Source organism: Pseudophryne corroboree, unplaced genomic scaffold, assembly GCF_028390025.1.
Source record: "Pseudophryne corroboree isolate aPseCor3 unplaced genomic scaffold, aPseCor3.hap2 scaffold_225, whole genome shotgun sequence".
In the NCBI taxonomy this organism is placed as follows: Eukaryota; Metazoa; Chordata; class Amphibia; order Anura; family Myobatrachidae; genus Pseudophryne; species Pseudophryne corroboree.
Window position 1 is genome coordinate 416210 of NW_026968900.1, and position 27578 is coordinate 443787.

General features: G+C 45.9%; 8 non-coding genes and 1 pseudogene across 8 annotated transcripts; all 9 read left to right on the forward strand.

Moving 5' to 3' along the window:
- Nucleotides 1-22081: 22081 nt before the first annotated feature.
- LOC135009103 (U1 spliceosomal RNA) lies at nt 22082-22245 on the forward strand. The gene has a single exon (XR_010208690.1). It is a non-coding gene; the product is annotated as a U1 spliceosomal RNA (small nuclear RNA).
- Nucleotides 22246-22397: 152 nt separating this feature from the next.
- On the forward strand, nt 22398-22539 carry LOC135009097 (U1 spliceosomal RNA; annotated as a pseudogene).
- Nucleotides 22540-23231: 692 nt separating this feature from the next.
- LOC135009020 (U1 spliceosomal RNA) lies at nt 23232-23395 on the forward strand. The gene has a single exon (XR_010208610.1). It is a non-coding gene; the product is annotated as a U1 spliceosomal RNA (small nuclear RNA).
- A 152-nt stretch (nt 23396-23547) lies between these two features.
- LOC135009212 (U1 spliceosomal RNA) lies at nt 23548-23710 on the forward strand. The gene has a single exon (XR_010208785.1). It is a non-coding gene; the product is annotated as a U1 spliceosomal RNA (small nuclear RNA).
- A 674-nt stretch (nt 23711-24384) lies between these two features.
- On the forward strand, nt 24385-24548 carry LOC135009297 (U1 spliceosomal RNA). Its single transcript, XR_010208855.1, has one exon. It is a non-coding gene; the product is annotated as a U1 spliceosomal RNA (small nuclear RNA).
- A 972-nt stretch (nt 24549-25520) lies between these two features.
- Nucleotides 25521-25686, forward strand: LOC135009106 (U1 spliceosomal RNA). The gene has a single exon (XR_010208693.1). It is a non-coding gene; the product is annotated as a U1 spliceosomal RNA (small nuclear RNA).
- A 152-nt stretch (nt 25687-25838) lies between these two features.
- On the forward strand, nt 25839-26001 carry LOC135009112 (U1 spliceosomal RNA). The gene has a single exon (XR_010208699.1). It is a non-coding gene; the product is annotated as a U1 spliceosomal RNA (small nuclear RNA).
- Nucleotides 26002-26672: 671 nt separating this feature from the next.
- LOC135009015 (U1 spliceosomal RNA) lies at nt 26673-26836 on the forward strand. Its single transcript, XR_010208605.1, has one exon. It is a non-coding gene; the product is annotated as a U1 spliceosomal RNA (small nuclear RNA).
- A 152-nt stretch (nt 26837-26988) lies between these two features.
- On the forward strand, nt 26989-27151 carry LOC135009167 (U1 spliceosomal RNA). Its single transcript, XR_010208749.1, has one exon. It is a non-coding gene; the product is annotated as a U1 spliceosomal RNA (small nuclear RNA).
- The last annotated feature ends 427 nt before the right edge of the window (nt 27152-27578 follow it).

Below are 27578 nucleotides of genomic sequence, written 5' to 3' on the forward strand. Positions count from 1 at the left end.
GAAAGTACCAATGTGTTTCTTCATTGGTTGATGGAAGAAACATCATACAAAAACTCTCCACATTATTGACTTTTTAAAATGTTTCTAGGAATCGTTCTAGATGAATGCTTATTAGCCTTTGTCAGTATGTACTTTTGCAAAGTGTCGCGGTGGCGCAATCAGTTAGTGTGTAAGGCTATTAACCAAAAGGTTGGTGGTTCAATCCCACCCAGGGACTTAATTGACCTTGTTATCAGATTTTGGTGATCTTTAAGTAGACAAGTCAAAATTTCAAACCCCCTGTTATGGTGTAGGGTACCTGGCCTTCTCTGATGTAATCAGAGTTAGATTTGATTCAGTGATTTTATAAAAACAGCTAGGAAGCACAATTTAGCAGTGGGTTGCAGAGAAAAAGAAAAATGCTGGCAGAAAAATCCAATTGAGTGATTAAACAGCTCTTCATTTTCTGGCTTTATTTTTATGCTAACTAATTTGTTCTCTGAAAAGTGTCCACAAAGCCAAGTATCTGATTAACATATTTGTAGGGATGGTTTTTCACCTATTACTAAATTAAACTTGCTTCATTGGAAAGGCAGCAAGATGCATCCTCATTTCAATATCTACTGAAATAATACAGGTTGACACCAGGAAACATTAACGCCACTGCATCCTTGCTGCTTTCTCATGTGGAAGTCTGTTTAATGTGAAAACAAGGTGATATCTAATTAGCACACAGGTAAGGAATTAAGAAAATCTTTATTTAAGGGTGAAGATGTTTCTCACAAAATCGTTGCCCCAATGCATCATTGAAATTCAAGCTGGAAAGATGATTTTAATATATCACTTGTACATTTTGTATTGCTCTTCTGGTGACAATGTAGTTTGTTTTTGTCAATTACCATTTTAATAATAGGGTAAAGAAAATTAAGTGGATTTTTGAAAGAAAACAATACTGTCAATATACTATTAAAAAAAATTAAAATGGTAAAAGTTATTGTACTTTAAGTAAAAATAAAAGCTAAAATATCAATCCCAGTTTTGGATTACTTTAATGAACAAAAAAAAATGCATATAGCAAAGGATAGTTTCAATCTGCCTACCTCTGGGTTATGGACCCAGCATGCTTCCATTGCAGTACTCTGCTGCACATGTAAGTGCAAGAGATCCTGAAGCACTCACTCATCATGCGAAAGTACCAATGTGTTTCTTCATTGGTTGCTGGAAGAAACATCTTACAAACACTCTCCAGATTATTGACTTTTTAAAGTTTTTCTAGGAAACGTTCTAGATGAATGCTTATTAGTCTTTGTCAGTATATACTTTTTGCAAAGTGTCTCTGTGGCGCAATCGGTTAGTGTGTTCAGCTATTAATCAAAAGGTTGGTGGTTCAATCCCACCCAGGGACGTAATTGACCTTGTGATCAGATTTTGGTGATATTTAAGTAGACAAGTCAAAATTGCAAACCCCCTCTTATGGTGTAGGGTACCTGGCCTTCTCTGATGTAATCAGAGTTAGATTTGATTCAGTGATTTTATAAAAACAGCTAGGAAGCACAATTTAGCAGTGGGTTGCAGAGAAAAAGAAATATGCTGGCAGAAAAATCCAATTGAATGATTAAACAGCTCTTCATTTTCTGGCTTTATTTTTATGCTAACTAATTTGTTCTCTGAAAAGTGTCCACAAAGCCAAGTATCTGATTAACATATTTGTAGTGATGGTTTTTCACCTATTACTAAATTAAACTTGCTTCATTGGAAAGGCAGCAAGATGCATCCTCATTTCAATATCTACTGAAATAATACAGGTTGACACCAGGAAACATTAACGCCACTGCATCCTTGCTGCTTTCTCATGTGGAAGTCTGTTTAATGTGAAAACAAGGTGATATCTAATTAGCACACAGGTAAGGAATTAAGAAAATCTTTATTTAAGGGTGAAGATGTTTCTCACAAAATCGTTGCCCCAATGCATCATTGAAATTCAAGCTGGAAAGATGATTTTAATATATCACTTGTACATTTTGTATTGCTCTTCTGGTGACAATGTAGTTTGTTTTTGTCAATTACCATTTTAATAATCGGGTAAAGAAAATTAATTGGATTTTTGAAAGAAAACAATACTGTCAATATACTATTAGAAAAAATTAAAATGGTAAAAGTTATTGTACTTTAAGTAAAAATAAAAGCTAAAATATCAATCCCAGTTTTGGATTACTTTAATGAACAAAAAAAAATGCATATAGCAAAGGATAGTTTCAATCTGCCTACCTCTGGGTAATGGGCCCAGCATGCTTCCAGTGCAGTACTCTGCTGCACATGTAAGTGCAAGAGATCCTGAAGCACTCACTCATCATGCGAAAGTACCAATGTGTTTCTTCATTGGTTGCTGGAAGAAACATCTTACAAAAACTCTCCAGATTATTGACTTTTTAAAGTTTTTCTAGGAAACGTTCTAGATGAATGCTTATTAGTCTTTGTCAGTATGTACTTTTTGCAAAATGTCTCTGTGGCGCAATCGGTTAGTGTGTTCAGCTATTAATCAAAAGGTTGGTGGTTCAATCCCACCCAGGGACGTAATTGACCTTGTGATCAGATTTTGGTGATATTTAAGTAGACAAGTCAAAATTTCGAAAACCCCTGTTATGGTGTAGGGTACCTGGCCTTCTCTGATGTAATCAGAGTTAGATTTGATTCAGTGATTTTATAAAAACAGCTAGGAAGCACAATTTAGCAGTGGGTTGCAGAGAAAAAGAAATATGCTGGCAAAAAAATCCAATTGACTGATTAAACAGCTCTTCATTTTCTGGCTTTATTTTTATGCTAACAAATTTGTTCTCTGAAAAGTGTCCACAAAGCCAAGTATCTGATTAACATCTTTGTAGGGATGGTTTTTCACCTATTACTAAATTAAACTTGCTTCATTGGAAAGGCAGCAAGATGCATCCTCATTTCAATATCTACTGAAATAATACAGGTTGACACCAGGAAACATTAACGCCACTGCATCCTTGCTGCTTTCTCATGTGGAAGTCTGTTTAATGTGAAAACAAGGTGATATCTAATTAGCACACAGGTAAGGAATTAAGAAAATCTTTATTTAAGGGTGAAGATGTTTCTCACAAAATCGTTGCCCCAATGCATCATTGAAATTCAAGCTGGAAAGATGATTTTAATATATCACTTGTACATTTTGTATTGCTCTTCTGGTGACAATGTAGTTTGCTTTTGTCAATTACCATTTTAATAATCGGGTAAAGAAAATTAATTGGATTTTTGAAAGAAAACAATACTGTCAATATACTATTAAAACAAATTAAAATGGTAAAAGTTATTGTACTTTAAGTAAAAATAAAAGAGCAAAAATATCAATCCCAGTTTTGGATTACTTTAATTAACAAAAAAAAAATGCATATAGCAGAGGATAGTTTCAATCTGCCTACCTCTGGGTTATGGACCCAGCATGCTTCCATTACAGTACTCTGCTGCACATGTAAGTGCAAGAGATCCTGAAGCACTCACTCATCATGGGAAAGTACCAATGTGTTTCTTCATTGGTTGATGGAAGAAACATCATACAAAAACTCTCCACATTATTGACTTTTTAAAATGTTTCTAGGAATCGTTCTAGATGAATGCTTATTAGCCTTTGTCAGTATGTACTTTTGCAAAGTGTAGCGGTGGCGCAATCAGTTAGTGTGTAAGGCTATTAACCAAAAGGTTGGTGGTTCAATCCCACCCAGGGACTTTATTGACCTTGTTATCAGATTTTGGTGATCTTTAAGTAGACAAGTCAAAATTTCAAACCCCCTGTTATGGTGTAGGGTACCTGGCCTTCTCTGATGTAATCAGAGTTAGATTTGATTCAGTGATTTTATAAAAACAGCTAGGAAGCACAATTTAGCAGTGGGTTGCAGAGAAAAAGAAAAATGCTGGCAGAAAAATCCAATTGAGTGATTAAACAGCTCTTCATTTTCTGGCTTTATTTTTATGCTAACTAATTTGTTCTCTGAAAAGTGTCCACAAAGCCAAGTATCTGATTAACATATTTGTAGGGATGGTTTTTCACCTATTACTAAATTAAACTTGCTTCATTGGAAAGGCAGCAAGATGCATCCTCATTTCAATATCTACTGAAATAATACAGGTTGACACCAGGAAACATTAACGCCACTGCATCCTTGCTGCTTTCTCATGTGGAAGTCTGTTTAATGTGAAAACAAGGTGATATCTAATTAGCACACAGGTAAGGAATTAAGAAAATCTTTATTTAAGGGTGAAGATGTTTCTCACAAAATCGTTGCCCCAATGCATCATTGAAATTCAAGCTGGAAAGATGATTTTAATATATCACTTGTACATTTTGTATTGCTCTTCTGGTGACAATGTAGTTTGTTTTTGTCAATTACCATTTTAATAATCGGGTAAAGAAAATTAATTGGATTTTTGAAAGAAAACAATACTGTCAATATACTATTAAAAAAAATTAAAATGGTAAAAGTTATTGTACTTTAAGTAAAAATAAAAGCTAAAATATCAATCCCAGTTTTGGATTACTTTAATGAACAAAAAAAAAATGCATATAGCAAAGGATAGTTTCAATCTGCCTACCTCTGGGTTATGGGCCCAGCATGCTTCCAGTGCAGTACTCTGCTGCACATGTAAGTGCAAGAGATCCTGAAGCACTCACTCATCATGCGAAAGTACCAATGTGTTTCTTCATTGGTTGCTGGAAGAAACATCTTACAAAAACTCTCCAGATTATTGACTTTTTAAAGTTTTTCTAGGAAACGTTCTAGATGAATGCTTATTAGTCTTTGTCAGTATGTACTTTTTGCAAAGTGTCTCTGTGGCGCAATCGGTTAGTGTGTTCAGCTATTAATCAAAAGGTTGGTGGTTCAATCCCACCCACGGATGTAATTGACCTTGTGATCAGATTTTGGTGATATTTAAGTAGACAAGTCAAAATTTCGAAAACCCCTGTTATGGTGTAGGGTACCTGGCCTTCTCTGATGTAATCAGAGTTAGATTTGATTCAGTGATTTTATAAAAACAGCTAGGAAGCACAATTTAGCAGTGGGTTGCAGAGAAAAAGAAATATGCTGGCAAAAAAATCCAATTGACTGATTAAACAGCTCTTCATTTTCTGGCTTTATTTTTATGCTAACAAATTTGTTCTCTGAAAAGTGTCCACAAAGCCAAGTATCTGATTAACATCTTTGTAGGGATGGTTTTTCACCTATTACTAAATTAAACTTGCTTCATTGGAAAGGCAGCAAGATGCATCCTCATTTCAATATCTACTGAAATAATACAGGTTGACACCAGGAAACATTAACGCCACTGCATCCTTGCTGCTTTCTCATGTGGAAGTCTGTTTAATGTGAAAACAAGGTGATATCTAATTAGCACACAGGTAAGGAATTAAGAAAATCTTTATTTAAGGGTGAAGATGTTTCTCACAAAATCGTTGCCCCAATGCATCATTGAAATTCAAGCTGGAAAGATGATTTTAATATATCACTTGTACATTTTGTATTGCTCTTCTGGTGACAATGTAGTTTGCTTTTGTCAATTACCATTTTAATAATCGGGTAAAGAAAATTAATTGGATTTTTGAAAGAAAACAATACTGTCAATATACTATTAAAACAAATTAAAATGGTAAAAGTTATTGTACTTTAAGTAAAAATAAAAGAGCAAAAATATCAATCCCAGTTTTGGATTACTTTAATTAACAAAAAAAAAATGCATATAGCAGAGGATAGTTTCAATCTGCCTACCTCTGGGTTATGGACCCAGCATGCTTCCATTACAGTACTCTGCTGCACATGTAAGTGCAAGAGATCCTGAAGCACTCACTTATCATGGGAAAGTACCAATGTGTTTCTTCATTGGTTGATGGAAGAAACATCATACAAAAACTCTCCACATTATTGACTTTTTAAAATGTTTCTAGGAATCGTTCTAGATGAATGCTTATTAGCCTTTGTCAGTATGTACTTTTGCAAAGTGTCGCGGTGGCGCAATCAGTTAGTGTGTAAGGCTATTAACCAAAAGGTTGGTGGTTCAATCCCACCCAGGGACTTAATTGACCTTGTTATCAGATTTTGGTGATCTTTAAGTAGACAAGTCAAAATTTCGAAAACCCCTGTTATGGTGTAGGGTACCTGGCCTTCTCTGATGTAATCAGAGTTAGATTTGATTCAGTGATTTTATAAAAACAGCTAGGAAGCACAATTTAGCAGTGGGTTGCAGAGAAAAAGAAATATGCTGGCAAAAAAATCCAATTGACTGATTAAACAGCTCTTCATTTTCTGGCTTTATTTTTATGCTAACAAATTTGTTCTCTGAAAAGTGTCCACAAAGCCAAGTATCTGATTAACATCTTTGTAGGGATGGTTTTTCACCTATTACTAAATTAAACTTGCTTCATTGGAAAGGCAGCAAGATGCATCCTCATTTCAATATCTACTGAAATAATACAGGTTGACACCAGGAAACATTAACGCCACTGCATCCTTGCTGCTTTCTCATGTGGAAGTCTGTTTAATGTGAAAACAAGGTGATATCTAATTAGCACACAGGTAAGGAATTAAGAAAATCTTTATTTAAGGGTGAAGATGTTTCTCACAAAATCGTTGCCCCAATGCATCATTGAAATTCAAGCTGGAAAGATGATTTTAATATATCACTTGTACATTTTGTATTGCTCTTCTGGTGACAATGTAGTTTGCTTTTGTCAATTACCATTTTAATAATCGGGTAAAGAAAATTAATTGGATTTTTGAAAGAAAACAATACTGTCAATATACTATTAAAACAAATTAAAATGGTAAAAGTTATTGTACTTTAAGTAAAAATAAAAGAGCAAAAATATCAATCCCAGTTTTGGATTACTTTAATTAACAAAAAAAAAATGCATATAGCAGAGGATAGTTTCAATCTGCCTACCTCTGGGTTATGGACCCAGCATGCTTCCATTACAGTACTCTGCTGCACATGTAAGTGCAAGAGATCCTGAAGCACTCACTCATCATGGGAAAGTACCAATGTGTTTCTTCATTGGTTGATGGAAGAAACATCATACAAAAACTCTCCACATTATTGACTTTTTAAAATGTTTCTAGGAATCGTTCTAGATGAATGCTTATTAGCCTTTGTCAGTATGTACTTTTGCAAAGTGTCGCGGTGGCGCAATCAGTTAGTGTGTAAGGCTATTAACCAAAAGGTTGGTGGTTCAATCCCACCCAGGGACTTAATTGACCTTGTTATCAGATTTTGGTGATCTTTAAGTAGACAAGTGAAAATTTCAAACCCCCTGTTATGGTGTAGGGTACCTGGCCTTCTCTGATGTAATCAGAGTTAGATTTGATTCAGTAATTTTATAAAAACAGCTAGGAAGCACAATTTAGCAGTGGGTTGCAGAGAAAAAGAAAAATGCTGGCAGAAAAATCCAATTGAGTGATTAAACAGCTCTTCATTTTCTGGCTTTATTTTTATGCTAACAAATTTGTTCTCTGAAAAGTGTCCACAAAGCCAAGTATCTGATTAACATCTTTGTAGGGATGGTTTTTCACCTATTACTAAATTAAACTTGCTTCATTGGAAAGGCAGCAAGATGCATCCTCATTTCAATATCTACTGAAATAATACAGGTTGACACCAGGAAACATTAACGCCACTGCATCCTTGCTGCTTTCTCATGTGGAAGTCTGTTTAATGTGAAAACAAGGTGATATCTAATTAGCACACAGGTAAGGAATTAAGAAAATCTTTATTTAAGGGTGAAGATGTTTCTCACAAAATCGTTGCCCCAATGCATCATTGAAATTCAAGCTGGAAAGATGATTTTAATATATCACTTGTACATTTTGTATTGCCCTTCTGGTGACAATGTAGTTTGTTTTTGTCAATTACCATTTTAATAATAGGGTAAAGAAAATTAAGTGGATTTTTGAAAGAAAACAATACTGTCAATATACTATTAAAACAAATTAAAATGGTAAAAGTTATTGTACTTTAAGTAAAAATAAAAGCTAAAATATCAATCCCAGTTTTGGATTACTTTAATGAACAACAAAAAAATGCATATAGCAAAGGATAGTTTCAATCTGCCTACCTCTGGGTTATGGACCCAGCATGCTTCCATTGCAGTACTCTGCTGCACATGTAAGTGCAAGAGATCCTGAAGCACTCACTCATCATGCGAAAGTACCAATGTGTTTCTTCATTGGTTGCTGGAAGAAACATCTTACAAATACTCTCCAGATTATTGACTTTTTAAAGTTTTTCTAGGAAACGTTCTAGATGAATGCTTATTAGTCTTTGTCAGTATATACTTTTTGCAAAGTGTCTCTGTGGCGCAATCGGTTAGTGTGTTCAGCTATTAATCAAAAGGTTGGTGGTTCAATCCCACCCAGGGACGTAATTGACCTTGTGATCAGATTTTGGTGATATTTAAGTAGACAAGTCAAAATTGCAAACCGCCTCTTATGGTGTAGGGTACCTGGCCTTCTCTGATGTAATCAGAGTTAGATTTGATTCAGTGATTTTATAAAAAAACAGCTAGGAAGCACAATTTAGCAGTGGGTTGCAGAGAAAAAGAAAAATGCTGGCAGAAAAATCCAATTGAGTGATTAAACAGCTCTTCATTTTCTGGCTTTATTTTTATGCTAACTAATTTGTTCTCTGAAAAGTGTCCACAAAGCCAAGTATCTGATTAACATCTTTGTAGGGATGGTTTTTCACCTATTACTAAATTAAACTTGCTTCATTGGAAAGGCAGCAAGATGCATCCTCATTTCAATGTCTACGGAAATAATACAGGTTGACACCAGGAAACATTAACGCCACTGCATCTTTGCTGTTTTCTCATGTGGAAGTCTGTTTAATGTGAAAACAAGGTGATATCTAATTAGCACACAGGTAAGGAATTAAGAAAATCTTTATTTAAGGGTGAAGATGTTTCTCACAAAATCGTTGCGCCAATGCATCATTGAAATTCAAGCTGGAAAGATGATTTTAATATATCACTAGTACATTTTGTATTGCTCTTCTGGTGACAATGTAGTTTGTTTTTGTCAATTACCATTTTAATAATCGGGTAAAGAAAATTAAGTGGATTTTTGAAAGAAAACAATACTGTCAATTATAAGGGCACGGTCGTGCCCTTATATTAAGGCTGAATCGAACAAACGGAATTCTCCCATAGGGAACTTCTGAGATGGGGGCATGGTGTTTGAGGGGCTACACCTCAAAACTGATAGGACGTACTGAGCTGAAATTTGGCATGGACGCGTAGAATCGTCACCCGCTGCTGCAGGCCAAATTTCAGGGCAAAATAATAAAAAATGAGGAATTGGGAGTAAGCTAAAGTTCCAACTGTCAGTTTTTTTCTGCCACTCCCTCTGTGGCTTTTTGACAACGTTTTCCTATAGAGTGAATGAAGATTTTTTTGGGAAGGCATAACTCAGGATAGAGGACGAATTAAGACTTGGGGTTTGTTTTACTAGATAGAGTATGCCCCAGTGTAGTGCCTTTTGGGGTTGTGGTTTTTCAGAAAGTTATAGGGTTTTTTTAATTAAGAGAAATATGCCCCATTATAGAGATAGGGCATTTCAATTTGTTGCGCCTGCGCAGTGACCGCCAGCAGGGGGTGTACAGAGAGTAGCTCTGGCAGTTGGGCACGAGGAGACAGAGCGGGAAGGAGTCACGTGGAGCTGCAGGAGGACAGCCAGCGGTTCCCGGCGTGTGAGTTCATTGAGGTCCATGAAGCGGGAGGAGATCGCCGGAGCTGCGTAGCACTGGGTGAGTTCTGTCAGGCAGCCCACCGCTGTGTACCCAGCTTCCACTTCTCCCCCGCGTGTCCGGCCACCCTCCCTTCCCGCCCGCCCGGCCACCCTCCCCTCCCGCCCGCCCGCCCGCCCGCTCGCCCGCTCGCCCGCCCGCTTGCCCGCTGTGTGCCCGGCCGCCCGCCGGACCTTCCCTGGTGGCTGCCTGCGTCTCCTCCCCGCGTCTGTGGTGCGGCTGGCAGTAGGAGGCGTCTCGGGCAGCTGTGTCCGGCCACTCCTCCCTCCTCCTCCTCCCGCTGTGTCCGGCCCTCCCTACCTGCAGTATGCGGTATTTATCAAGGTCTCTATGGTCACCAGTCACCCCCCCTTCCCCCTCTCGCCCTCCCTGCTGTGTGTCCGTCTCCCCCCCCCTGCTGTGTGTCCGTCGCCCCCCCCCCCTTGCCCTCCCTGCTGTGTGTCCCCCCCTCCTCCCTGCAGTGTGTTCCCCCCCGTGCCCTCCCTGCTGTGTGTCCGGCCACCCTCCCCTCCTCCCGCTGTGTCCGGCCACCCCCCCCTCCCGCTGTGTCCGGCCACCCCCCCCCCTCTCGCTGTGTCCGTCCACCCCCCCCCTCCCGCTGTGTCCGGCCACCCCCCCCCTCCCGCTGTGACCGGCTACCCCCCCCCCACTCCCGCTGTGTCTGGCCACCCCCCCCCTCCCGCTGTGTCCAGCCACCCTCCCCTCCTCCCGCTGTGTCCGGCCACCCTCCCCTCCTCCCGCTGTGTCCGGCCACCCCCCCTCCCGCTGTGTCCGGCCACCCCCCCTCCCGCTGTGTCCGTCCACCCCCCCCTCCCGCTGTGTCCGGCCACCCTCCCCCTCCCGCTGTGTCCGGCCACCCCCCCCTCCTCCCGCTGTGTCCGGCCACCCCCCCTCCTCCCGCTGTGTCAGGCCACCCCCCCTCCTCCCGCTGTGTCTGTCCACCCCCCCTCCTCCTCTCTGCTGTGTGTCCGTTCTCCCCCCGCCCTCCCTGCTGTGTGTCCGTCCCCCCCCCCGCCCTCCCTGCAGCGCCTGACACACGCACACGCAGCGCCTGACACACACGCACACACGCAGCACCTGACACACACACACAGACGCAGCACCTGACATTCACACGGACCTGACACACACGCACACACTCACACACAGCGCCTGACACACACAGACACGCAGCGCCTGACACACACACTCACGCACCTGACACACACACACACACTCACGCACCTGACACACACACACTCACGCACCTGACACACGCACACTCACGCACCTGACACACGCACACGGCACGCAGCACCTGACACACACACACAGCACCTGACACACACACACACGCAGCACCTGACACACAGACATGCAGCGCCTGACACACACACACAGACACGCAGCACCTGACACACACACGCAGACACGCAGCACCTGACACACACACACACACGCAGCACCTGACACACACACGCAGACATGCAGCACCTGACACACACACGCAGACACGCAGCACCTGACACACACACGCAGACACGCAGCACCTGACACAGACACGCAGCACCTGACACACACACACATACGCAGCACCTGACACACACACACACACAGCACCTGACACATACACACGCAGCACCTGACACAGACATGCAGCGCCTGACACACACACGCAGACATGCAGCACCTGACACACACATGCAGCACCTGACAGACACACACACACACACACACATGCAGCACCTGACACACCCACACACACAGACATGCAGCACCTGACACACCCACACACACACGCAGCACCTGACACACATACATACATGTGGCATTTAACGCACACACGCACAGCACCTGACACACAATCATATACACTCAGAGCACCTAACACACACATACACTCGCAGCACCTCACACACACTCGTATACACACGCAGCACCTGCCACTCACACATATATACACATGTAGCACCTGCCACTCCCACATACATGAACAGCACCTAACACACACATATATACATGCAGCACCTGACACACACATACACGTGCAGCACCTGACAGTCACACACATACAGATGCGACACAAACACATACACGCTCAACACCTGACACCCACGTGGCAGCTGACGCATACAAATGCAGCACCTGAGATACACACATACACACGTGCAGCACCTGAGACACACACATACACGTACAGCACCTGACACACACACACATGTATGTACACGCGCGGCTCCAGGCACACACATACGTACGTACACATGCGGAATTTAACACACACACACACATACACGTGCGGCACCTGACACACATGTACGAACACGCGTGGCTCCTGACACACACACGCGTGGCTCCTGACACACACACACACACACACATGTACGAACACGCGCGGCTCCTGACACACACACGTATATACGTATACGCACGGCACCTGACACCTACACGTATGTACGTATACGCACGGCTCCTGACACCCACACGCATGTACACGCGCGGCTCCTGGCACACACACACACACGTACGTACACGCGCGGCACCTGACACACGCCTGTACGTACACACATGCACAGCACCTGACATACACACATGTAGGTACGCGCCACCTGACACACACACACACACACGTACACGTACGACACTTGACACACACGTACGTACACGCACGGCACTGACACGTATGTACGCGCACGGCACCTGACACTCACGTACATACTAGTGATGAGTGGGTTCGGTTCGTCGGAATCCGAACCCCCCGAACTTCACCCATTTTACACGGGTCCGAGGCAGGTTCGAACCTTCCCGCCTTGCTCGGCTAGCCTGAGCGCGCACGAACGTCATCATCCCGCTGTCGGATTCTCGCGAGATTCGGATGTCTGCATTCGTGGAAAGGGATCCCATGTGTAAACATGGGACCCCTTTCAGTCCGTCTGGTCCGGGTGTTCGGTTTGTTGTTTTGCCAAGTACGTGGATTTAATCTGGAACCTGGATCAGGTGAGTATAATTATCTTTTATTTTCAGGTACCCGTGGATTCTACTTGGAGAAGAGGACCGACTGCTTCATGTCAACATAGGTAAGTATGTGTGTGTCGGCAGGTGGGAAATAAAGTTATACTTTCACGGTGTCTGTGTCCTGTTTTTATTTGGGTATTTTTTCCCCAGTAGAACTACAGGTACCAGCGGGCCCGTTTTTCTCCTGCATGCTGGTACTTGTGGTTCTCCAAGTACCAGCTTGCGGGGGAGGCTTGCTGGGACTTGTAGTACTACTAGAAAAAACAATATTCTTTAAATTTTCTCAAGGCTATCAGCCTCCCATCCGCAGCCCTTGGATGGGGGGGACAGCCTCGGGCTTCACCCCTGGCCCTTAGGTGGCTGGGGGGGGGACCCCTTGATTGAAGGGGTCACCACTCCCCCAGGGTACCCCGGCCAGGGGTGACTAGTTGGATATTTAATGCCACGGCCGCAGGGCACTGTATAAAAGTGACCCCCGGCTGTGGCATTATCTGTCCAGCTAGTGGAGCCCGATGCTGGTGTAAAAAATACGGGGGACCCCTACTCTTTTTGTCCCCCGTATTTTTTGCACCAGCACCAGGCGCAGAGCCCGGTGCTGGTTTTAAAAATACGGGGGATCCCCTGTCCGTTTTTCCCCCAGATTTTTAGAACCAGGACCGGCTCGAAGAGCCCGAGGCTGGTTATGCTTTGGAGGGGGGACCCACGCAATTTTTTTTCGGGTTTTTCACATTCCATTTAAAAAATAAATAATATTTTAAAAAATATATAAATAATACTTGTGCCTCCAAAAAAGACAAACCAAGTACCTAATCCCTTCTAATATAAATAGATATGCTATTACCAAAAAAAAAAAACTGCAAAAAAAAAACATGTTTTTAAATTTTTTTTATTAGATTCCGCCAGCAAAGTGTGGCGGATTGAAAATGACGAATTTACTGTTTAAAAGCACTGTTGTCGAATTTACAAACTTCAATTGAATATACTTTTGTCGAATTGCCGCATTTGTACCATTGCAGAAAAGTCGAATTTGTCAAATGTCGAATTTTAAAGTCGAATTTTGAAAGCCTGTAAGAATAGGCTCCGTCCCCTTCTACCCCTGTACCTTGCTCTCTCCTGTCTGTGCTCTCTCCCGTCTGTAGGACTAGGCCCCGCCCCCTTCTTACCCTCCTGTGACTGCTCTCTCCTGACAAGTGGACCAGGCCTGCCCCCTACACGCTGCTGGTGTCTTCATTGTTACTTGGTCTGGAGCTCCGTTGGGGAGAGAACTCACGTGAGCTCATTAAGAATGAGGAACTGGGATGTTTTAATTTTATTGTGAGTAGTGTAGTGTGGTGATGTAGTATGTTGTATGGGGGGTATAGTGTAATTATGAAGTGCAGCATATGGGAGGGCTGTAGCATAGTGATGTAGTGTGGCATATGGGGGGTGGTAGCGCATAGGCGTGCGTACAGGGGGTGCCTGGTGCGCACAGGCACTCCCTAATGTCCAGCACCGCTGCACGCCACGCTTGCTGTAGCACAGTGATCGCTGACTGTGTGATCGGTGGAGCCTAGCCTGCAGCTCATTTCCGTACCTCCCACCACCGCTGCACCCGACCCCCCTCTGCCTGCTGCTAATACTATGCTGAGTGCATTCGTCGGCGGCCTCACTGGGGGGACTGGCGTCACCTTGCAATGTGACGTGGTGATGTCCGCCCATGCTCTCCTCCCGCCCACCTGTGCTTTCCTCCTGCTGCGGTCTCTCAGTCCTAGTGTGCCGCGGCCGCCACACCACTGGCAGTGTTCCTCTAGGAGGGACTGGGAGCTGCTGGCAGACACATTCTGCTGAGACTTACTTGTCAGTGCGGGTTCCGGACGGCAGGCGGCGGGTGGGAGGGCAGACGGGGAGCAGGTGTCACAAGGAGTGTGTGGGTAACTAATTCACAATACTTCCGCTCAACGTGGCACTGCTGGTCCTTCATCTCCCATGTCTCTTCACCAGGTGGCGGGCGGCCCGGAAATTAAGTGATGTGTTGTGCAGCAGTCAGTGTGAAGTGACTGTGAGTAACACTGGTGGTGCTGATGATGCTGCTGCAGAATCTGGAAGCAATTAATTCATAAATATAATGTACTCTATCAGTGTTTCTCTGACGTCCTAGTGGATGCTGGGAACTCCGTAAGGACCATGGGGATTAGCGGCTCCGCAGGATACTGGGCACAAAAGTAAAGCTTTAGGACTACCTGGTGTGCACTGGCTCCTCCCCCTATGACAATCCTCCAAGCCTCAGTTAGATTTTTGTGCCCGGCCGAGAAGGGTGCACACTAGGGGCTCTCCTGAGCTTCTTAGTGAAAGTTTAGTTTTAGGTTTTTTATTTTCAGTGAGACCTGCTGGCAACAGGCTCACTGCATCGAGGGACTAAGGGGAGAAGAAGCGAACTCACCTGCGTGCAGAGTGGATTGGGCTTCTTAGGCTACTGGACACCATTAGCTCCAGAGGGACCGAACACAGGCCCAGCCTCGGAGCTCGGTCCGAGAGCCGCGCCGCCGGCCCCCTTACAGAGCCAGAAGCAAGAAGAGGTCCGGAAAATCGGCGGCAGAAGACATCCTGTCTTCACCAAGGTAGCGCACAGCACTGCAGCTGTGCGCCATTGCTCCTCAGCACACTTCACACTTCGGTCACTGAGGGTGCAGGGCGCTAGGGGGGGGCACCCTGAGCAGCAATAGAAACACCTTGGCTGGCGAAAATACATCACATATAGCCCCCAGGGCTATATGGATGAATTTTAACCCCTGGCAGATTCCACAGAAAAACGGGAGAAAAGGCCGCCGAGAAGGGGGCGGAGCCTATCTCCTCAGCACACTGGCGCCATTTTCTCTCACAGCTCCGTTGGAGGGAAACTCCCTGGCTCTCCCCTGCAGTTACTACACTACAGAAAGGGGTTAAAAAAGAGAGGGGGGCACTAATTAGGCGTAGTATAACAATACAGCAGCTATAAGGGGAAAAACACTTATATAAGGTTATCCCTGTATATATATATATATATATAGCGCTCTGGTGTGTGCTGGCATACTCTCCCTCTGTCTCCCCAAAGGGCTAGTGGGGTCCTGTCCTCTATCAGAGCATTCCCTGTGTGTGTGTGTGTGTCGGTACGATTGTGTCGACATGTATGAGGAGGAAAATGGTGTGGAGGCGGAGCAATTGCCTGTAATGGAGTTGTCACCCCCTAGGGAGTCGACACCTGAGTGGCTGAGCTTATGGAAGGAATTACGTGACAGTGTCAGCTCTTTACAAAAGATTGATGACATGAGACAGCCGGCTACTCAGCCTGTGCCTGTCCAGGTGTCTCAAAAGCCATCAGGGGCTCTAAAACGCCCGTTACCGCAGATGGCAGATACAGACGCCGACACGGATACTGATTCCAGTGTCGACGATTAAGAGACGAATGTGACTTCCAGTAGGGCCACACGTTACATGATTGAGGCTATGGAAAATGTTTTTACACATTTCTGATAATACCAGTACCACTAAAAAGGGTATTATGTTGGGTGAGAAAAAACTGCCTGTAGTTTTTCCTGCATCTGAGGAATTAAATGAAGTGTGTGATGATGCGTGGGTTTCCCCCGATAAAAACTGTTAATTCCTAAAAAGTTATTAGCATCATACCCCTTCCCGCCAGAGGATAGGGCACATTGGGAAACACCCCCTAGGGTGAATAAAGCGCTCACACGCTTGTCTAAACAGGTGGCACTACCGTCCCCGGATACGGCCGCCCTTAAGGAACCTGCTGACAGAAAGCAGTAAAATATCCTAAAATGTATATACACTCACACGGGTGTGATACTGCGACCAGCAATCGCCTCAGCCTGGATGTGCAGTGCTGGGGTGGCTTGGTCGGATTCCCTGACTGACAATATTGATACCCTAGATAGGGACAGTATATTACTGACTATAGAGCATTTAAAATATGCTTTCTATATATGCGTGATGCACAGAGGGATATTTGCCGACTGGCATCAAGAGTAAGTGCGCTGTCCATTTCTGCCAGAAGAGGGTTATGGACAAGACAGTGGTCAGGTGATGCTGATTCCAAAAGGCATATGGAAGTATCGCCTTATAAAAGGGAGGAGTTATTTGGGGTAGGTCTAACAGACCTGGTGGCCACGGCAACGGCTGGGAAATCCACATTTTTACCCCAGGTAGCCTCTCAACATAAGAAGACGCCGTATTATCAGGCGCAGTCCTTTGGGCCCCATAAGGGCAAGCGGGCAAAAGGCTCCTCATTTCTGCCCCGTGGCAGAGGGAGAGGAAAAAGGCTGCAGCAAACAGCCAGTTCCCAGGAACAGAAACGGTGGGGGCCCGTCTCATAAATTTCAGCGTGCAGTGGGCTCACTCACAGGTGGACCCCTGGATCCTTCAGGTGGTATCTCAGGGGTACAAATTGGAATTCGAGACGTCTCCCCTTCGCCGTTTTCCTAAAGTCTGCTTTACCGACGTCTCCCTCCGACAGGGAGGCGGTATGGGAAGCCATTCACAAGCTGTATTCCCAGCAGGTGATAATCAAGGTACCCCTCCTACAACAGGGAAAGGGGTATTATTCCACGCTGTTTGTGGTACCGAAGCCGGACGGCTCGGTGAGACCTAATTTAAATCTGAAATCCTTGAACACTTACATACAAAGGTTCAAATTCAAGATGGAGTCACTCAGAGCGGTGATGGCAAACCGGGAAGAAGGGGATTATATGGTGTCTCTGGACATCAAGGATGCTTATCTCCATGTCCCAAATTACCCTTCTCACCAAGGGTACCTCAGGTTTGTGGTACAGAACTGTCACTATCAGTTTCAGACGCTGCCGTTTGGTTTGTCCACGGCACCCCGGGTCTTTACCAAAGTAATGGCCGAAATGATGATACTCCTTCGAAGGAAGGGAGTTTTAATTATCCCTTACTTGGACGATCTCCGGATAAGGGCAAGATCCAGGGAACAGTTGGTAGTCGGGGTAGCACTATCTCAAGTAGTGTTGCGGCAGCACGGTTGGATTCTTAATATTCCAAAATCGCAGCTGATTCCGACGACACGTCTTCTATTCCTAAGGATGATCCTGGACACAGTCCAGAAAATAAGAATTTACTTACCGATAATTCTATTTCTCATAGTCCGTAGTGGATGCTGGGGACTCCGAAAGGACCATGGGGAATAGCGGCTCCGCAGGAGACTGGGCACAAAGTAAAAGCTTTAGGACTAGCTGGTGTGCACTGGCTCCTCCCCCTATGACCCTCCTCCAAGCCTCAGTTAGGATACTGTGCCCGGACGAGCGTACACAATAAGGAAGGATTTTGAATCCCGGGTAAGACTCATACCAGCCACACCAATCACACCGTACAACTTGTGATCTGAACCCAGTTAACAGCATGATAACAGAAGGAGCCTCTGAAAAGATGGCTCACAACAACAATAACCCGATTTTTGTAACAATAACTATGTACAAGTAATGCAGACAATCCGCACTTGGGATGGGCGCCCAGCATCCACTATGGACTATGAGAAATAGAATTATCGGTAAGTAAATTCTTATTTTCTCTAACGTCCTAGTGGATGCTGGGGACTCCGAAAGGACCATGGGGATTATACCAAAGCTCCCAACCGGGTGGGAGAGTGCGGATGACTCTGCAGCACCGAATGAGAGAACTCCAGGTCCTCCTCAGCCAGGGTATCAAATTTGTAGAATTTAGCAAACATGTTTTCCCCTGACCAAGTAGCTGCTCGGCAAAGTTGTAAAGCCGAGACCCCTCGGGCAGCCGCCCAAGATGAGCCCACTTTCCGTGTGGAATGGGCTTTTACAGATTTTGGCTGTGGCAGGCCTGCCACAGAATGTGCAAGCTGAATTGTACTACAAATCCAACGAGCAATCGTCTGCTTAGAAGCAGGAGCACCCAGCTTGCTGGGTGCATACAGGATAAACAGCGAATCAGATTTTCTGACTCCAGCCGTCCTGGAAACATATATTTTCAGGGCCCTGACTACGTCCAGCAACTTGGAATCCTCCAAGTCCCTAGTAGCCGCAGGCACCACATATGAAAAATTAGGTAAGGGCTTTTATAGGATAAAGCCGCCAATTCTGAGACACGATGTACAGAGAGCCAACGTAAAAAATAACAATGTTTATTAATAAAACATATAAAAAGATTAATTGTCAAATAACCGGTGAAAAATATATATAAATATATATAAGAACATTCTACCTTTGAGAAAGTCACGTGAACGTGACGAAACGCGTCAGGACCCGCCCCTATCCACACTCAGCTCAGGTGAAATCTTCCAGGTGTTCCTTGGTCCCCGCTGCACCCTCCTTCTACAGCATCCGACATCAGCGGCTTCAGCGCACACGCCGCCACGACCGGGTTGTGAGAGAGACGGTCCATTCCTTTCCGCTGCACAGCGTATATGGGCATTGCAGGACATTGAAGCCGAGGACGCTCGGCTCTTACCAGCCCATTTTGGAAAGGTATTGAATATCAATTTCAACTGAGGGACTTTTTTATTCATTAGGATCCTACCAACACACCTGGTATTTATCAACTATCTAACAAGTGAATCACTGAACTTTTCACCCCAATAAGCTGAGTCATTACAATATACCACTAGTTCACGTCTAGTGACTGTTCTTATATATATTTGTATATATTTTTCACCGGTTATTTGACAATTAATCTTTTTATATGTTTTATTAATAAACATTGTTATTTTTTACGTTGGCTCTCTGTACATCATGTTTCGTTCCTGATATTCAGCGCAGCCGTTTGTTCTTTTTCTATGCTATCACCACAATACTACACATAGTATTCCGGCAAGCGCAGACTATCAGGAACATAAAATTGTGATTATTTAATTCTATGAAACACGTATTGGTTTTCACTTTTTATTTTGATGATTAGGCGCTCGTTTGTTGCAGTTTTTTGTTTTGGTCAATTCTGAGACACGCCTGGCTGAAGCCAGGGCTAACAGCATTACCACTTTCCATGTGAGATATTTTAAGTCCACAGTGGTGAGTGGTTCAAACCAATGTGATTTTAGGAATCCCAAAACTACATTGAGATCCCAAGGTGCCACTGGAGGCACAAAAGGAGGCTGTATATGCAGTACTCCCTTGACAAACGTCTGAACTTCAGGAACAGAAGCCAGTTCTTTTTGGAAGAATATTGACAGGGCCGAAATTTGAACCTTAATGGACCCTAATTTGAGGCCCATAGACAGTCCTGTTTGCAGGAAATGCAGGAAACGACCCAGTTGAAATTCCTCTGTAGGGGCCTTCCTGGCCTCGCACCACGCAACATATTTACGCCAAATACGGTGATAATGTTGTATGGTTACATCCTTCCTGGCTTTGATCAGGGTAGGGATGACTTCATCCGGAATGCCTTTTTCCTTCAGGATCCGGCGTTCAACCGCCATGCCGTCAAACGCAGCCGCGGTAAGTCTTGGAACAGACATGGTCCCTGCTGGAGCAGGTCCTTTCTTAGAGGTAGAGGCCACGGGTCTTCCGTGAGCATCTCTTGAATTTCCGGGTACCAAGTCCTTCTTGGCCAATCCGGAGCCACGAGTATAGTCTTTACTCCTCTCCTTCTTATGATTCTCAGTACTTTTGGTATGAGAGGAAGAGGAGGGAACACATACACTGACTGGTACACCCACGGTGTTACCAGAGAGTCCACAGCTATTGCCTGAGGGTCCCTTGACCTGGCGCAATATCTGTCCAGCTTTTTGTTGAGGCGGGACGCCATCATGTCCACCCTTTGGTTTTTCCCAACGGTTCACAATCATGTGGAAGACTTCTGGGTGAAGTCCCCACTCCCCCGGGTGAAGATCGTGTCTGCTGAGGAAGTCTGCTTCCCAGTTGTCCACTCCCGGAATGAACACTGCTGACAGTGCTATCACATGATTCTCCGCCCAGCGAAGAATCCTTGCCACTTCCATCATTGCCCTCCTGCTTCTTGTGCCGCCCTGTCTGTTTACGTGGGCGACTGCCGTGATGTTGTCCGACTGGATCAACACCGGCTGACCCTGAAGCAGAGGTCTTGCCTGACTTAGGGCATTGTAAATGGCCCTTAGTTCCAGGATATTTATGTGAAGTGACGTTTCCATGCTTGACCACAAGCCCAGGAAATTTCTTCCCTGTGTGACTGCTCCCCAGCCTCTCAGGCTGGCATCCGTGGTCACCAGGACCCAATCCTGAATGCCGAATCTGCGGCCCTCTAGGAGATGAGCACTCTGTAACCACCACAGGAGAGACATCCTTGTCCTTGGAGACAGGGTTATCCGCTGATGCATTTGAAGATGCGATCCGGACCATTTGTCCAGCAGATCCCACTGAAAAGTTCTTGCATGGAATCTGCCGAATGGAATCGCTTCGTAAGAAGCCACCATCTTTCCCAGGACCATTGTGCATTGTACTGACACTTGGCCTGGTCTTAGGAGGTTCCTGACTATGTCGGATAACTCCTTGGCTTTCTCCTCCGGGAGAAACACCTTTTTCTGTACTGTGTCCAGAATCATCCCTAGGAACAGCAGACGTGTCGTCGGAATCAGCTGCGATTTTGGAATATTTAGAATCCATCCGTGCTGTCGTAGTACTACTTGAGATAGTGCTACTCCGACCTCTAACTGTTCTCTGGACCTTGCCTGCTTACTTTGTGCCTTCCAATGCACAATGCAAACTACAGGTAGTGCTGCAGGGCCCACACCCTTTTACTTGCCGTACAGAGTAGCTCTGGAGCTGTTACAGTGCTCAGCTTGAATGCTTCAGGGGCTGGGGCATAGCCAACATGAGCCCCACACCGAAGGAGGGTGGAGGTGTTTAATGCGAACTAGGGGTCATCCAAGCACCGCAAAAGGCCGCCATGCCCTGCACGCCCCTTTTCTCTTTTCATATGCAGACGAGGGTTGAAGCCAACTTTGACCCACTGCTTGGATGACATCACCGTATGCAAATCCATCTGCTGCAGGCCTTCCCCCAGGAATGCTTGCACTAGTTGTTGCATTTGGTTTGTTGTTTGACCCACTGCTTGGATGACATCACCGTATGCAAATCCATCTGCTGCAGGCCTTCCCCCAGGAATGCTTGCACTAGTTGTTGCATTTGGTTTGTTGTTTGGGGGTGCTTCATTATTAGGCAGCCTTCTGCCCTCCCATGTTCATCTGAAAATTTGTGTTCTCCCTGCAGTTGTTGTCCCCAGATGAGAGTTCCCTTGTGCTGCCTCAGTTGAATCTCCTTTACTTGACAGAGATGTGCCTGAGCAGCGGCCCTCCCCAGCCCTATCCCAAATCATACTTATTTTGCATAGGAGATACCATGGTCATGAAGATTGTTCTCCCAGGGTGAGGTTCATTCATTGCATTCTGGGTATGCTGACCCCTGTGATTTCCCCAAATGTGGGAAACTCGACTGCATTATTTGTGGTAGTGGGGGACTGTGTTTGTGCTTTCCTCTGGTCAGCTCTGGTAAAAGTCAGATTTATTTGTCTCAGATCTTCCTCTAGCCTTGTTCTTCTTTCGAGAGTTCCCTTGTGCTGCCTCAGTTGGATCTCCTTCACTTGACAGGGGGGTACCCGAGCAGCGACCCTCCCCAGCTCTAGCCCAACTTCTACTTACCTGGCAGGTGAGATACTATGATCATGTAGGTGCTTCTCCCAGGGCAAGGCTCACCCATTGCACTCTGGGTGTGCTGCTCCTGCGATTTCCCCAAATGTGGGAAACTTGACTGCATAATTTGTGTTTCCCCTGGTCGGCTCTCATATAATTCAGATCTCTTTGTCTCAGGTCTCTCTCCAGCCTAGTTTGCTGTCTGTTTCAACTTCTCTTTTCTTGAGCCGCTCCCTTCTATGCCCTTGCGCACTATCCTGACTTCTCCCGTCTGCTTACTTTGTGCCTTCCAATGCACAATGCAAACTACAGGTAGTGCTGCAGGGCCCACACCCTTTTACTTGCCGTTCAGAGCAGCTCTGGAGCTGTTACAGTGCCCAGCTGCTGCAAGAAATCAGCTTGAATGCTTCAGGGGCTGGGGCATAGCCAACATGAGCCCCACACCGAAGGAGGGTGGAGGTGTTTAATGCGAACTAGGGGTCATCCAAACGCCGCAAAAGGCCGCCATGCCCTGCACGCCCCTTTTCTCTTTTCATATGCAGACGAGGGTTGAAGCCAACTTTGACCCACTGCTTGGATGACATCACCATATGCAAATCCATCTGCTGCAGGCCTTCCCCCAGGAATGCTTGTACTAGTTGTTGCATTTGGTTTGTTGTTTGGGGGTGCTTCAGTATTAGGCAGCCTTCTGCCCTCCCATGTTTATCTGGAAATATGTGTTCTCCCTGCAGTTGTTGTCCCCAGATGAGAGTTCCCTTGTGCTGCCTCAGTTGAATCTCCTTTACTTGACAGAGATGTGCCTGAGCAGCGGCCCTCCCCAGCCCTATCCAAAATCATACTTATTTTGCATAGGCGATACCATGGTCATGAAGATTGTTCTCCCAGGGTGAGGTTCATTCATTGCATTCTGGGTATGCTGACCCCTGTGATTTCCCCAAATGTGGGAAACTCGACTGCATTATTTGTGGTAGTGGGGGACTGTGTTTGTGCTTTCCTCTGGACAGTTCTGGTAAAAGTCAGATTTATTTGTCTCAGATCTTCCTCTAGCCTTGTTCTTCTTTCGAGAATTCCCTTGTGCTGCCTCAGTTGGATCTCTTTCACTTGACAGGGGGGTGCCAGAGCAGCGACCCTCCTCAGCTCTAGCCCAACTCCTACTTACCTGCCAGGTGAGATACTTTGATCATGAAGGTGCTTCTCCCAGGGCAAGGCTCACCCATTGCACTCTGGGTGTGGTGCCCCTGCGATTTCCCCAAATGTGGGAAGCTTGACTGCATAATTTGTGTTTCCCCTGGTCAGCTCTCGTATAATTCAGATCTCTTTGTCTCAGGTCTCTCTCCAGCCTAGTTTGCTGTCTGTTTCCACTTCTTTTTTCATGAGCCCCTCCCTTTTATACCCTTGTGCACTATCCTGACTTCTCCTCCTGTCTGCTTACTTTGTGCCTTCCAATGCACAATGCAAACTACAGGTAGTGCTGCAGGGCCCACACCCTTTTACTTGCCGTACAGAGCAGCTCTGGAGCTGTTACAGTGCCCAGCTGCTGCAAGAAATCAGCTTGAATGCTTCAGGGGCTGGGGCATAGCCAACATGAGCCCCACACCGAAGGAGGGTGGAGGTGTTTAATGTGAACTAGGGGTCATCCAAGCGCCGCAAAAGGCCGCCATGCCCTGCACGCCCCTTTTCTCTTTTCATATGCAGACGAGGGTTGAAGCCAACTTTGACCCACTGCTTGGATGACATCACCGTATGCAAATCCATCTGCTGCAGGCCTTCCCCCAGGAATGCTTGCACTAGTTGTTGCATTTGGTTTGTTGTTTGGGGGTGCTTCAGTATTAAGCAGCCTTCTGCCCTCCCATGTTCATCTGAAAATATGTGTTCTCCCTGCAGTTGTTGTCCCCAGATGAGAGTTCCCTTGTGCTGCCTCAGTTGAATCTCCTTTACTTGACAGAGATGTGCCTGAGCAGCGGCCCTCCCCAGCCCTATCCCAAATCATACTTATTTTGCATAGGAGATACCATGGTCATGAAGATTGTTCTCCCAGGGTGAGGTTCATTCATTGTATTCTGGGTATGCTGACCCCTGTGATTTCCCCAAATGTGGGAAACTCGACTGCATTATTTGTGGTAGTGGGGGACTGTGTTTGTGCTTTCCTCTGGTCAGCTCTGGTAAAAGTCAGATTTATTTGTCTCAGATCTTCCTCTAGCCTTGTTCTTCTTTCGAGAGTTCCCTTGTGCTGCCTCAGTTGGATCTCTTTCACTTGACAGGGGGGTGCCCGAGCAGCGACCCTCCCCAGCTCTAGCCCAACTCCTACTTACCTGCCAGGTGAGATACTATGATCATGAAGGTGCTTCTCCCAGGGCAAGGCTCACCCATTGCACTCTGATTTCCCCAAATGTGGGAAGCTTGACTGCATAATTTGTGTTTCCCCTGGTCGGCTCTCGTATAATTCAGATCTCTTTGTCTCAGGTCTCTCTCCAGCCTAATTTGCTGTCTGTTTCCACTTCTTTTTTCATGAGCCCCTCCCTTTTATACCCTTGTGCACTATCCTGACTTCTCCTCCTGTCTGCTTTCTTTGTGCCTTCCAATGCACAATGCAAACTACAGGTAGTGCTGCAGGGCCCACACCCTTTTACTTGCCGTACAGAGCAGCTCTGGAGCTGTTACAGTGCCCAGCTGCTGCAAGAAATCAGCTTGAATGCTTCAGGGGCTGGGGCATAGCCAACATGAGCCCCACACCGAAGGAGGGTGGAGGTGTTTAATGCGAACTAGGGGTCATCCAAGCGTCGCAAAAGGCCGCCATGCCCTGCACGCCCCTTTTCTCTTTTCATATGCAGACGAGGGTTGAAGCCAACTTTGACCCACTGCTTGGATGACATCACCGTATGCAAATCCATCTGCTGCAGGCCTTCCCCCAGGAATGCTTGCACTAGTTGTTGCATTTGGTTTGTTGTTTGGGGGTGCTTCAGTATTAGGCAGCCTTCTGCCCTCCCATGTTCATCTGAAAATATGTGTTCTCCCTGCAGTTGTTGTCCCCAGATGAGAGTTCCCTTGTGCTGCCTCAGTTGAATCTCCTTTACTTGACAGAGATGTGCATGAGCAGCGGCCCTCCCCAGCCCTATCCCAAATCATACTTATTTTGCATAGGAGATACCATGGTCATGAAGATTACTCTCCCAGGGTGAGGTTCATTCATTGCATTCTGGGTATGCTGACCCCTGTGATTTCCCCAAATGTGGGAAACGCGACTGCTTTATTTGTTGGTAGTGGGGGGACTGTGTTTGTGCTTTCTTCTGGTCAGCTCTGGTAAAAGTCAGATTTCTTTGTCTCAGATCTTCCTCTAGCCTTGTTCTTCTTTCGAGAGTTCCTTTGTGCTGCCTCAGTTGGATCTCCTTCACTTGACAGGGGGGTGCCCGAGCAGCGACCCTCCCCAGCTCTTGCCCAACTCCTACTTACCTGCCAGGTGAGATACTATGATCATGAAGGTGCTTCTCCCAGGGCAAGGCTCACCCATTGCACTCTGGGTGTGCTGCCCCTGCGATTTCCCCAAATGTGGGAAACTTGACTGCATAATTTGTGTTTCCCCTGGTCGGCTCTCGTATAATTCAGATCTCTTTGTCTCAGGTCTCTCTCCAGCCTAGTTTGCTGTCTGTTTCCACTTCTCTTTTCTTGAGCCGCTCCCTTCTATGCCCTTGCGCACTATCCTGACTTCTCCCGTCTGCTTACTTTGTGCCTTCCTACGCACAATGCGAACTACAGGTAGTGCTGCAGGGCCCACACCCTTTTAGTTGCCTTACAGAGCAGCTCTGGAGCTGTTACAGTGCCCAGCTGCTGCAAGAAATCAGCTTGAATGCTTCAGGGGCTGGGGCATAGCCAACATGAGCCCCACACCGAAGGAGGGTGGAGGTGTTTAATGCGAACTAGGGGTCATCCAAGCGCCGCAAAAGGCCGCCATGCCCTGCATAACCCTTTTCTCTTTTCATATGCAGATGAGGGTTCCAGCCAACTTTGGCCCACTGCTTGGATGACATCACCGTATGCAAATCCGTCTTCTGCAGACCTTCACCCAGGAATGCTTTTACTAGTTGTTGCATTTGGTTTGTTGTTTGGGGGTGCTTCAGTATTAGGCAGCCTTCTGTCCTCCCATGTTCATCTGAAAATATGTGTTCTCCCTGCAGTTGTTGTCCCCAGATGAGAGTTCCCTTGTGCTGCCTCAGTTGAATCTCCTTTACTTGACAGAGATGTGCCTGAGCAGCGGCCCTCCCCAGCCCTATCCCAAATCATACTTATTTTGCATAGGAGATACCATGGTCATGAAGATTGTTCTCCCAGGGTGAGGTTCATTCATTGCATTCTGGGTATGCTGACCCCTGTGATTTCCCCAAATTTGGGAAACTCGACTGCATTATTTGTGGTAGTGGGGGACTGTTTTTGTGCTTTCCTCTGGTCAGCTCTGGTAAAAGTCAGATTTCTTTGTCTCAGATCTTCCTCTAGCCTTGTTCTTCTTTCGAGAGTTTCCTTGTGCTGCCTCAGTTGGATCTCCTTCACTTGACAGGGGGGTGCCCGAGCAGCGACCCTCCCAAGCTCTAGCCCAACTCCTACTTACCTGCCAGGTGAGATACTATAATCAGGAAGGTGCTTCTCCCAGGGCAAGGCTCACCCATTGCACTCTGGGTGTGCTGCTCCTGCGATTTCCCCAAATGTGGGAAACTTGACTGCATAATTTGTGTTTCCCCTGGTCGGCTCTCGTATAATTCAGATCTCTTTGTCTCAGGTCTCTCTCCAGCCTAGTTTGCTGTCTGTTTCAACTTCTCTTTTCTTGAGCCGCTCCCTTCTATGCCCTTGCGCACTATCCTGACTTCTCCCGTCTGCTTACTTTGTGCCTTCCAATGCACAATGCAAACTACAGGTAGTGCTGCAGGGCCCACACCCTTTTACTTGCCGTTCAGAGCAGCTCTGGAGCTGTTACAGTGCCCAGCTGCTGCAATAAATCAGCTTGAATGCTTCAGGGGATGGGGCATGGCCAACATGAGCCCCACACCAAAGGAGGGTGGGGGTGTTTAATGCGAACTAGGGGTCATCCAAGCAGCGCAAAAGGCCGCCATGCCCTGCACGCCCCTTTTCTCTTTTCATATGCAGATGAGGGTTGAAGCCAACTTTGACCCACTGCTTGGATGACATCACCGTA